The sequence below is a fragment of the Gorilla gorilla genome, chromosome 9, assembly GCF_029281585.2.
Source record: "Gorilla gorilla gorilla isolate KB3781 chromosome 9, NHGRI_mGorGor1-v2.1_pri, whole genome shotgun sequence".
Taxonomy (NCBI): Eukaryota; Metazoa; Chordata; class Mammalia; order Primates; family Hominidae; genus Gorilla; species Gorilla gorilla.
The window spans coordinates 99,108,647-99,121,260 of NC_073233.2; the positions used below are offsets into that span (position 1 = coordinate 99,108,647).

Consider the following 12,614-nt stretch of genomic DNA (forward strand, 5'->3'; position numbering starts at 1 on the left):
TATTTCAAATAGAAATTGGGTTATGAGTTTGTAAAACAATATTAAATGTCCAAAAGACAACAAATAACTACTGTAGTTGGCTCTATTTCTCTCTATATATGTCCTTATACATATATGTCTTCTTTATACGGAAACAAGTTATAGAAAAAAAGTCACTAGAAGCTATTTCCCTTGGACCAACCATCATAGTATAATCTGTTCTTTTACTTTAAAGCTTTTTGAAAATTCTGTCGATGTCATCTATTCTTTTGTGTCATGATTGTATCACTAAACTATTGCATTTTTATTTCTCCTGCCTTATATTCAAACTCATATTATCAAGTGTTAATAACTGCATTATTGCCCTCTCCCATAGGCCAATTAATGTAATGAGCTATGCAATTTTGGCTTTATCACACCTACCTCTTGAAATTCTGCCTTTTCTTAGTCACCAAGAAATTGAAATACCTTTTATTTCATCAGTTCTCCCCTAAGTCTTCTTGTCTCTCTTATTAACATCTTTTTTTACCTTTAACAATATTCAATGTTGATAATGATATAGGGAAAGCTTTCTTTTCTCTGTTTTTTTTCAACTATTCTCTACAGTTTCATATCTCACTTTTTGGTTATAAATTTCCACCCACATTTTTAATTTCTCTTTTGTGTTCTCCACCTACCCCTCCAAATTTACAAATACCTTTTGACTTGATTTTCTTAATGTCTCTGCCATGTCAAGCTCAATTCGTGCTATATCGATTACCTTCAAAGACAATTTTATCTATTGTTAGTGGTGATACTATCATTATTGTAGTTAAATTATAAATTCTTTAATCAAAGAACTCAGAACTCAATATATTCTCTGAAATAACAAGCGCTCAAAATATTTGCTAAATTGAATTTCTTAATTCACTTTTAATCCTCTCATATTTATTATTTTGTCAAGTCTGGTACAGTCTTTGGCTAATGTATCATTCATATTTATTCCTATTGTTCCATTTCATAGATATATTTTCTGACCTCCTCATATCTCTATTTAATATTTTTTTTCATGGTCTCCAACTTCATTTTCCCTACCATTTCTAATATGGATGCCACAGCCAGTTAATTTTTCAAGAAAGAAGTTATAATTATGACATATCCCCAACCAAACAACATATACAATCAAAAACCTTCAACTCTATCCACTTATCACATGAAGTCTATTCATAGCAGTCTCAGATTTCAGTCCCTATGTGATAATTATCACTATTATCCTAACAAACCTGTACTACGTACTATTTCTCAAACCCTATATTCTTTAATTTTTTGGATGATGTTTACTTTATTTTCTTGCTTAGATAGCTGTGAGTGAAAACTTCATCATCAGCTCAGAAAATTTTGTTAACACCTCTATTAGAGTAGTTACCCTTTTATGCATTATATTTTAGATATTTTTGTACATGTTATCTATTCTCCTTCAATGCCATTCTTTTGAGGGCAGAACCCATTTCTGATTTATCACTGTATGCTCCATAGCATCTAACTGAAGGCCTCAAAGACACAAAAGGTTACAAATATGTGTGAAGATGAAATTTATATTTGTGATTTCAGATATTCCCTTTTGAAAATACAGCTGCTTATTTTTTAAAAGTTATATTTTACTAAAAATATTATTAAATAATATTGTGATGAATCCCTCATTTTTGGATTTTTTAAATTTTATTATTAAATCTAGTCATTCTCCAGTTCTTCTCCCAAGGGAAATTTTGGCACAACCTATATATATGATGGAGATAACCTTTCACTATAATTTCCTGTAAGAACTGTCCACTTTCTCCCTAGGGAAATTTTTTCCCCTTTAATTCAGCTGTTAAAGGGAGGAACACATGAATTCTGGATCTTAATAATGCCAGGGTAGCAGTTTAACCACAGAACCCAGAAGTCTCCAGCCTCACAATATGGTATGTAGGTGTTTTCTGGCTCCCGAAGAAAAAAGCCCAAATGGTCAAAATCAGTTATCTCAGCTTCCCTTCGTCAAGTCAGCTGCCTTCTGTTCTGTTTGTTCAGCTGAGAATCATTTTCTTTTAAAATGAAACTTTAAGTAACCACAGGCTGAGGAATATTCCCCAGAGATTCCTCTGCAGAAGACTTCACACAGGGTCCAAGAGCATCCCAAAGCTAAGCTAATTCAGGGACTGCCCACAGGCTATTTTCTCACTGGCATTTGGCTTGCTGCAGCACTTAAGAGGAAGACAACGTTAGAAACCCTGGGGGTTTAATCTCGAGGCATCCTAGCTTTTCAGGGTTTTAGACTTTGAAGGAAATGAAGCAAAAACCAAAAAGGACCCTGCAAATCAAAATGGCCTGGCTTTAGAGGGAATTCCCAACTATTAGGCCAATACAGAATATCTCTAGCTGTATCCCAGAGACCACCAAAGGAAAGGTGAGGGCATAACAGCAGGAAGTCCTGGGCGCAGAAACATTTAGGGATTGCGGGAGGATGTTTGGAAAAGATCTTCTCTGATGCTCCTCATTTCCAAATGAGGCAGTGACAAACATCTCCTGAAAATCAGGTTTTCAGGATGCCGATAAGGATATTGAGAGTTAAAGATATAGGTTAGATTTCAGAAACACACTGAAATTAAAAAGTAAACCAAGGCTAAGGAAGTAAGTATAATCTCAGATACCACTTACCGATGGTACCAAGGTTTTCCTGCTCTGGTCAGCTGTGAGTTATGCCCAGGTAAATTCATGCTTTATCCGTCTTTGTACCCATAGTCACTGGCACGGTGCCTGCAGCAGAATACATATCAACAGTTTATTTTCAATTTGCATATGAATAAAAATGAATGAATGAATAATTTGCTCAGGGCCTGATAGAGCCTGTTACATAGCTAACAGAACAATAAGATGAGACCAGACAGTGTTTTTGATTCACCCATTTTCTGCAGGAAACCGTTAGCATAATCCTTAACATTTGCTCTATGCTAAAGGAAGATGAAGGTGGTTTAGAAAACAAATTTAAATTAGTTGCAACATTTCTTAAAGCATATTCTCATTATTTCAGCCAGTTAGTTTAAAAATTTGACAGAAAATAGAATTATTCTGCACATGTAAAGTTCCATACCCACAGGATGCTCAGGCTGTGTACTATATTATTTCTAATGTTAGAGTTGCGCTGGCTACAGCCTTCTTCTGCTGTATGTGTTTATTTTTCAGTTCTATTTTCATACATACAAAAGAGTCTCATTGAGATGTACAAAATATTGAAAGAATAATAAATTGTATTGACTATATAACTACACCTCCACTTTACAAATAAAACATCAATACTCGAAGGCCCTGTGTTTATCTTTGTGATTGTCTCTGGGATGCATTCTCCTCCCTTCCCAGCAAACATAACCATTATCCTAAACATTATGTTAGCTAATTTTTTGCTTTTTTCATGGTTTTAGTTAAGTGTGTCTGTGTGCGTATGTTTGTGTGTATGTGCATATAAGAAATGTATGTTTATGTATCTATGTATATATGTTTGAATTTGAACTTTATATAAAAAAAGTAGTAAAAACTCTGAAATTCTTTTTCACACCCCAAAATTTTAGGAAAATTCATCCATGTTTAGTGTGTATCCACAGTTTATTAATTTTTATCTGCTATATATTTTATTATGTGAATATACCACTATTCATCATTATTTACTTATTTTTTATTATACTTTAAGTTCTAGGGTACATGTGCACAACGTGCAGGTTTGTTACATATGTATACACATGTCATGTTGGTGTGCTGCACCCATTAACTGGTCATTTACGTTAGGTATATCTCCTAATGCTATCCGTCCCCCCTCCCCCCACCCCACAGCAGGCCACAGTGTGTGATGTTCCCCACTCTGTGTCCAAGTGTTCTCATTGTTCAATTCCCACCTATGAGTGAGAACATGTGGTGTTTGGTTTTTTGTCCTTGCGATAGTTTGCTCAGAATGATGGTTTCCAACCAAGACAATCCTAAGCCAAAAGAACAAAGCTGGAGGCATCATGCTACCTGACTTCAAACTATGCTACAAGGCTACAGTAACCAAAACAGCATGCATGGTACTGGTACCAAAACAGAGATATAGACCAATGGAACAGAACAGAGCCCTCAGAAATAATACCACACATCTACAACCATCTGATCTTTGACAAACCTGACAAAAACAAGAAATGGGGAAAGGATTCCCTATTTAATAAATGGTGCTGGGAAAACTGGCTAGCCATATGCAGAAAGCTGAAACTGGATCCCTTCGTTACACCTTATACAAAAATTAATTCAAGATGGATTAAAGACTTAAATGTTAGACCTCAAACCATAAAAACCCTAGAAGAAAACCTAGGCAATACCATTCAGGCCATAGGCATGGGCAAGGACTTCATGACTAAAACACCAAAAGCAATGGCAACAAAAGCCAAAACTGACAAATGGGATCTAATTAAACTAAAGAGCTTTTGCACAGCAAAAGAAACTACCATCAGAGTGACCACTATTCTCAATTTTTTCTTACTAGGCATAGCATTAATTTCAGTGACTTTTTTTTCTTAAAGATGCCTTTAAACATGTTTTTATATAATTCTTTCCTGAACCTGCCAAAAGTCTATTCCTGGGACTGGTAATTCTGCATCATCAGTGTGTGCACAGTCAACAATACCAGGGAAGCTTTCCAGAATAGGCTATGAACATTTATGATGTTCGACATTCTTGAGATTTCAAGACTTTTTTCCTAATCCTGCTGGATGTGTAGTAAAATTTCACTGTGGTTTTAGTTAGCAATTCCCCTATTACTAATTAGGTTGAGCATATTTACATATTTATTGGTTATCTTTCATATTCCATAAAACTCTGTTCATATCTTTGACCCATTTTTTACTGAACTGTTCTTCTTTGATATATTGATTTTATACATATATACACACACATATATAATTATATATACATATATATATATACACACACAGAGTCTTAAAATACAGCTATCTATATCTTATCTCTATATATTCTAGATATTACTTTTTTTCAATTAAACATATTACAACTATATTTTCTATAGTTTTTGGCTCCATATTCCTTTTTAATATCTTTTGATAAATGAAAGTTCTTAGTTTTATTGATTGATAATTTTTCAATTATTATTTTAATAGACTCTAAGTGTGTCTTGCTGAAGAAATCCTTGTCTAACCCCTAATAAAAGAGACTATTTTCTACATTTTCTTTATTTAATTCAAGTTTTGTCTTTGACATTTATCTTTACTCTACCTGGAATTGATTTTTTAATATAGAATAATGTAGATAGTCAGTTTTATACTTTTCCTTATAGATAATTGGATTAATTGCATCAACAATTGCTTACTCAATAGTTTCATCTTTCCCTACTGACCTTCAATGCCAATGCCATCTCTGTCTCATGTCAGTTTTCTTATATCCATGAGACAGTGTTTGGAAACTTTGTTCTCTAATTTTGGCCTAATTTGTTGTCTTTCTCCACAACTATAAAACATAGACTCAATTAGTCTAACTTTTTAATAGGTCTGGAATTCTGTAAGGATCTCTCTCTCTCTCTCTCTCATACACACATATGCACGTGCGCACTCACACACACACACTCATTCTCACACGTCCCATGGTGCTCTGCAATCATGGTGTTTTTTGAGGCTTGTCTTGGCTTTTTCTGGTTCTTTCCTCTTCCACATATATTTTAGAATTAATGCATCAACATCCAGAAAATACATCTGTTGGTATTTGATTAGAAAAGAATCAAAATTATGAGTCATTATCAGGATAATTTACATTTTTTAAATATTACATTTTAATTAAAAATGGTATAGGTGTCTCTAGACTTTTTGCATGCATTTAACATGTTATAAACATTTCCATAACAGCCTTGCACGCTTCATATTATGCTTTTTCTATACATGATATGATTGTTCCTATTATAAATAGTACCTGTCTGCAATGTATTGACCGCATGATGCTATAGTATTAAAGTACAAGCTTTGTTTGTATATTAATATTTTAAATCTAGATATTAATTTTTTAAATCTAGCATCCTTGTTAAATCCTACCAATGCAAATACATTTTTACTAGGTATTCTTATTTATCACTTGTAGATATTTTCTTTCTTCTTTTCAAATCATTTTATCTTTTTATTATTTTTCTTGCTATAGTTCATTGGCTGAGATTTATAGGAATTCTTAACTGGAGCATGACAGACCCATAGCGAGTTGGTAGATAATAAAGCATTTCAATGTAATTGGTTTTCTTTTTAATTTGAATTTACTTTATGCATTAGCAAACTGTTCCCAGTTGGGTATGGTGGCTCATGCCTGTAATCCCAGCATTTTGGGAGGCCAAGGAGGAATGGCATGAAACCAGAAGTTCAGGACCAGCCTGAGCAACAGAGCAATACCCTGTCTCCACAGAGTATTTTTAAAAGAAGTTGAGCATGGTGGTGCGCACCTGTAGTCCCAGCTACTAGGGAGGCTGAGGTGGCAGTATCGCTTGAGCCCATGAAGTTGACATTACAGTGAGCCATAATTGCACCACTACACTCCAGCCTGGGCAATAGAGCAAGACCCTATCTCTAAAAATAAAAATAAAAGGATAAGGGATTTTCTGCTTTGTTTTGGACAGATTTAGTTTTCAAGTTTGTTTATTTGTACATGTTTTTACCTTCAATTCTCCTTCACCACACAAAGTTTCAAAATAGAGATATTATATGTGACATTTATGTACAGTGATTTTCCTAATTACATAATGTACATTCAATGAACAAAGTTTATTAGTATTTAGTATATTTACTATTTTCCCAAATAATATAATAAACTGAATTAACTATGCCATTAACTTATATGCTTTCTTTGTTCAACATTTCTCTGCAACTGTTTTTTTTTTAGTAATTCAGGCTGAATTCTTGATGACTTTTTACTTTTAGTTCAGCTTCTGGTTCAGTAATTCTTAATCTATGTCTAATCTTCCTTTTAATCCTTTCATTGAGCTTTTGATTTTAATTAATTAGAATATTTTTCATTGAAATATTGTATTCAGATATAGAATATCTAACTATAATTTTCAAATTACTCTTGTGATAGGCTTTAATATTACTCATAATTTCGTTTACTTTTTCTCTAAACATATAACATATTCTCATTTTTTCATACAGTAATTCCAAAATCACACGTTTGTATTTTCACTTTAGAGTTTCTAATTTTTTTGTTTTATTATGCATTTGTGTTGTTTTTGAGTTTAAGATTATACTCATTAAAACTTTATGGGAGTTCTCTGAGGTCTTGGTTGTGCGGTATTTGACAGAGAAGATTTATTTTAGTTTCTACTAGGTACCTAGGGCCCTTATCATCCAAGTCTACTTTAAATTTCTAGTCTTTTTTCCCCTCTGGCCATGTGAGTAGTTTGAATCCATGTTCCAAACCTTTGTTGGAGCTTTCTTTTACATTTTTTTTTAATTGTTGGAGACAGGAATATTTCCTAGTTTTACTAGTCCAGAATTTCACTTGGAGTTATTCCCATTCAAGTTGTTGATTTTATACAGGGGTCTCCAAACTAACTTCTCATACAGTGAATCGCATCTTTTTACAGCCAAAGTCTGAGAACACTGGAGATTATCAGATGCCTTTAGGCAGCCATCTGCTTTGGGGCTTGCTTACTTCTCAGGTTTACACTTTTCTTATATTTTTGACACGTGATAATTTCCTTTATTGTGTTACTCACTCATCCATGCACTATAATTGTTCATTTTAAATCATACTCAATATGTTTTATATTAGAATTTTAACATCTTGAATATATTACTGTGACTAAGAATAGATTTGTTTTCATGTGTAAAACCAAGGTATATTTATGAATATATTTACATAGTTCATATTTGGAAGCACCGATATTATATACATATGTATTCATATAGACTACAAAACTGTATAATAAATTAGTCCAAAATTATTTGACATTTTGATAAAATACTTTTTGAAAGTTTGCTTATGTTCCTTTGTCTATGGATTTTAATATAAAAAAAGGTCAAAACATACACAGGAAACTTTTCAGAGGATTATCATTTTGTTATTCATTTCTTTCTTTGACAGTTTTAATGGAAATGTAATTTGTAATCTACTGTATCCATATCTAATGTGATAAGGAGTGACTGGCAGAGCTAATGTAGAGCAGGTAGTGAGAGAAGGTTATTCTAATGAGTAGTTGAGCAGAGATCTTAAGGAATCATGTAGATGGAAATCTAAGGAAAACCTGTGGAAGATAGAGCAGCAAAGACCTTATGGAGAAAAGAGCTCAGGAGTTAAGAGAAATGGAGAGATTGGTTTTCTGGTATACAGTGATTGAAGGAAAGAGTGGAATGTGATGATAGGTCCTCACAGGTCAGCAAGGGCCAGATTCACACAGGGCATTTAAGTCCACAGAAATACTTTTGGATTTAATTATAATGACTGAAGAAAGTTAAGTGTTGGTTGTTGAGCTCTCATAAAGCTCCACTTCTTCATCCTTCTAATTTTATGGTTTGTTTAAATTTTGATTTTGTCATTATAAAATTCACACCACATCATTTTGAATTCCATGCTGGGTAGACCTTACGGAGAAATCACCACAGTACTATACAAGACTGAATACTTAGGAGGGCTATGCAGCCTATGCTCCTGCTTTCCTGGATGTTCTCTCTTGGACTTCACTGTAAGCCAGACCAAAGCAAAGTCAGGCAGTCAGGAAATAATTTGTGCATGCAACAGTTACAGGGAGTTTCAAGTGGACTGGAGTTGAGGATGAGACTGTTAATGATGCCAACACATAGAACTTGGCAAAACTCACAAAAAGAATATAATCCAGTTGTGTCTAACATCCAATATGGACTGTGAATAGGCCAGTAATGAGACCTCTCAAGCAAAAATGGACTCTGTCTAAAAACAAATAGACTGGTACATGATATTATTCTAGCAATATGCCAAAAAGCATGAATCTATTTATTTTATAGATACTTAGGTATTCACTATTACTCTAGCACAAATATATCCTATTCTTGGCCTTAAATTGCTCTTTGTTTTGCATAAAATTGGTTTCCCAAGTTTCAAGGACAGAATTTCTTCCACTCAGACACTCCAGTTTTTATATTCCAGTTTCTGTTCAGCCCTCCAGAAATAAGAACTGTTATTTTTCTCTGCAGTTCTGACTTGGGTTTCTTATATGCCAGATGAAAATATTAGTGGAATTGAGAATGATGGTACTTTGAAAAAATGATAACTTGGACCTTTATCCAGTTTGAAGGAAGGAGGAGGAAAATTACATACTAATATATGCTATACTCTTTTTGTCAGAGCTGATACAGAGTGATTAAGTCTAACAGGAGACATTCCTGTTGAAGTCTAATTTATGACAAAATCCCATCTTTCATACAGAGATAGTAAAGTTCCTGTTAGGTGTCAAAATAGAAAAGTGTTATTTAAATGAAACCTATTTGAAGGAATTATTCCAAATATACTGGCCAGATTTTTAAATCACTTTTAATATTTAATTTTGTTAACTATTTTCTATTTTCATGTCCTTCATCTTATTTAATTGATAATAGATGTATGGAAAGGCAAGACACTCTACCACACATGAAGAAGGACAGAATCTAAGTAGAGTCATTAAGCCTGACATTTATTCAATTCTTTAATGGAATAATTTTAAAACCAAAATTGTAAATATATGAGCAAGGTCACTATTTTAGCTAATACCTCAGGAAGTTCCATCAGCTGAAGATACACTATGATTAGTCTTACAGTGTGAAAAGGGATGTGATACTCAAAAAGTAGTATCAGAAATTCAGGAGAAGCATTTATCATTTAAAAATATATATTCAAAATTATTGTTTTATTTTGGTTTCATGCACTATTAAGTAACATTAAATGGGGGTCAAAACTTTATGTGCATCAGTTTAAGGCTTTTATATTAATCAAAAAAGCATGGGTAAAAATAATAATTAGGAACTGCCTTTGAGTAACTCCAAAATTATAGTAATCTATAATATATTTAAGTCATACACAAGATTCCTTGCAAAATCTGACCTCCCTAGAGAGATAAACCTAGAGAAAAGATGTATAAGGCAATGTGAGAACATCCAATAAGTTATATACATCTGAGAGAATTAGAGCCCAATGACTCATTTTTTTTCTGTCTATAGTTTCTTCAGAGTACTATCTTACTTGAGCTTTTATTCACATATCAACAGAAATGGCAATTTGCCAGTGATCTAATTTGTTTCATGTAAATACAAATCAGGTAAACCAAACACTAGAGAAAATCCCTTGCTTTGTAAGCTGTGTGCATGCACATAATGCCTTTCATTTTCATAAAAAGCAATAAACATTGCTAATTAAACTCTGGTAGGGCATTATGGAATGGTGGCTCATATCTTCAAATATGGAGATTACTCACCTAGTAAAAGAGATGAACCTACAGTTTATGATTATAGAATCAGGTAATTTTATGAAAGGGTCCTTATACCAGACTTATACCTTTACATAGATTGATATTTTTAGATATATATTCTTAATTGAACTAAATATGCATCCCAGTGTCTTCATGTTAATTTTGCTTAGATTGCTGATTAAAACGCAGAGCAATCTTAGCTTTCTGTTCTTGCCTGTGTTTTTTGTCTGTTTTTAAAAGAGATAAGAATACCAGTTGAGGGTAAAATATGTACATTGAAAAGGGAAGAACAAATTTCAGAAAACGTATAAACATACGATTTATCAAATACGCAGTTGGAGTGGCAATGAGGTTCTACAGCAAAATTTGGGTGTGAGGAAATAGCACTACAATCCAAAATTCCTTCTGTAAAAGTTATCTATAAAGATGGGAATAGACATCCATTTCTGGAAATATGGCTTCCTACATGGTCAAACCAAACTCCTTGCTGAAAATGAAAACACCAGAAAAAATAATAAAACTGTTAAAAGCTTCATAGATAGTGAAGAATTATCATATCAAATCTAAGTGAAGGTAGGACTCCAGAAAGAAATGACAACAGTAAAACCATGTTGTTAGGTAATTTGCCAATCCTGGATAATTGAAACTCTAGTTCACCTATGTCAGAGGGCTATGGGAAGAAGACAAAAAAAATATAGGGCTTACTGATGCTGGGGAATCTCAGCAGGTCAACATTCTGCCCTGAATGTTGAATGAAACTGATGCCCAAAATGCATACATTTGGTGATAAACTAGAAATAATTTATTAAAATAAAACTATAATAAATATTTCTTTGGCACTTTCCAGAGAAAGAAAAAATGTTGTAATGTCACTTGGGAACAAATGTGATTCTTCATTCCAATGAATGGAAAGAAACAGAACTAAACAAAAAAATACCTTAAGCCTTAAATTCATTCGAATTGAATTGTTCTAATAATGTTTTCATAAGCAGTTTATAGAAACAAAGCTGACTAACTCTAGAGAAACATACTTTCATTCTTTTTGTAAATGATTCATCCATTTTGTAAATGACTATAAAAATTAATTTTCTAAAGAGTATGAGCAATCATTCTCAAAAAATTATGAAACAAAGGACTGTGAGCAAGAACCAGCCGAAAAAATAAAGAGGAGAAAGTAATATGCTAATATTCAGATCCAGAGGGACCAGGCACAGAATATAATGATGCTTACTGTATATTAAAAAAATTGGAAATTCTTTAAATAAATCTTACACAAAAATTATCAACAATCCATTTAAAGTCCTAAACGCAATTTTTACTAAAAAAATATAATAACTGAGATTTAACTCAACACATGGATTTAACAGTGGCTTTAAAATAGTTTAGGAAAAGAGTGAGTTATTTCTTAAAAATGCAAAAGAGATAAGAATGCAACCAGAGTGGAACGCAAACAGACTAAAAGATATGAAAAGTAGAATAATTTAAGAGATATCCAGTCTAGATAAGAGTACTCTGTGTGTGTGTGTGTGTGTGTGTGTGTGTGTATGTGTGTGTATAAATAATTTGGTCATGAGAAATATGTGAAATAGAGAATAGAGACATGAAGTATTTGAGAACATAACATGCAGGAATTTATTGCAATGGATGAAACAAGCTCACTGATAGAAGGCTAAAATCAGAGACAAAAATAAATACACAAATATCATCATAATAAATACTACATAATAACAAGACAAAAAAGCAAAGCAGATGACATTTTATATTTAGAAAACCCCATCATCTCAGCCCAAAACTCCTCAAGCTGATAAGCAACTTCAGGAAAGTCTCAGGATACTAAATCAATGTGCAAAAATCACAAGCATTCCTATACACCAAGAATTGAAAAGCAGAGAGCCAAATCATGAGTGAACTCCCATTCACAATTGCTACAAAGAGAAAAAAAATACCTAGGAATACGACTTACAAGGGATGTGAAGGACCTCTTCAAGGAGAACTACAAAGCACTGCTCAGGGAAATAAGAGAGGACACAAACAAATGGAGAAACATCCCATGCTCATGGGTAGAAAGAATCAATATCGTGAAAATGGCCGTACTGCCCAAAGTAATTTATGAATTCAATGCTATTCCCATCAAGCTACCAGCGACTTTCTTTGCAGAATTAGAAAAAAAATACTTTAAATTTCATATGGAACCAAA

At 33.0% G+C, this 12,614-nt stretch overlaps 1 long non-coding RNA gene across 1 annotated transcript in view; it reads left to right on the plus strand.

Annotated features, from left to right (window-relative positions):
• The window catches only part of LOC129525351 (uncharacterized), a 69,876-nt gene that overhangs the window by 39,307 nt on the left and 17,955 nt on the right, over positions 1–12,614 (plus strand). The window lies entirely within an intron of this gene.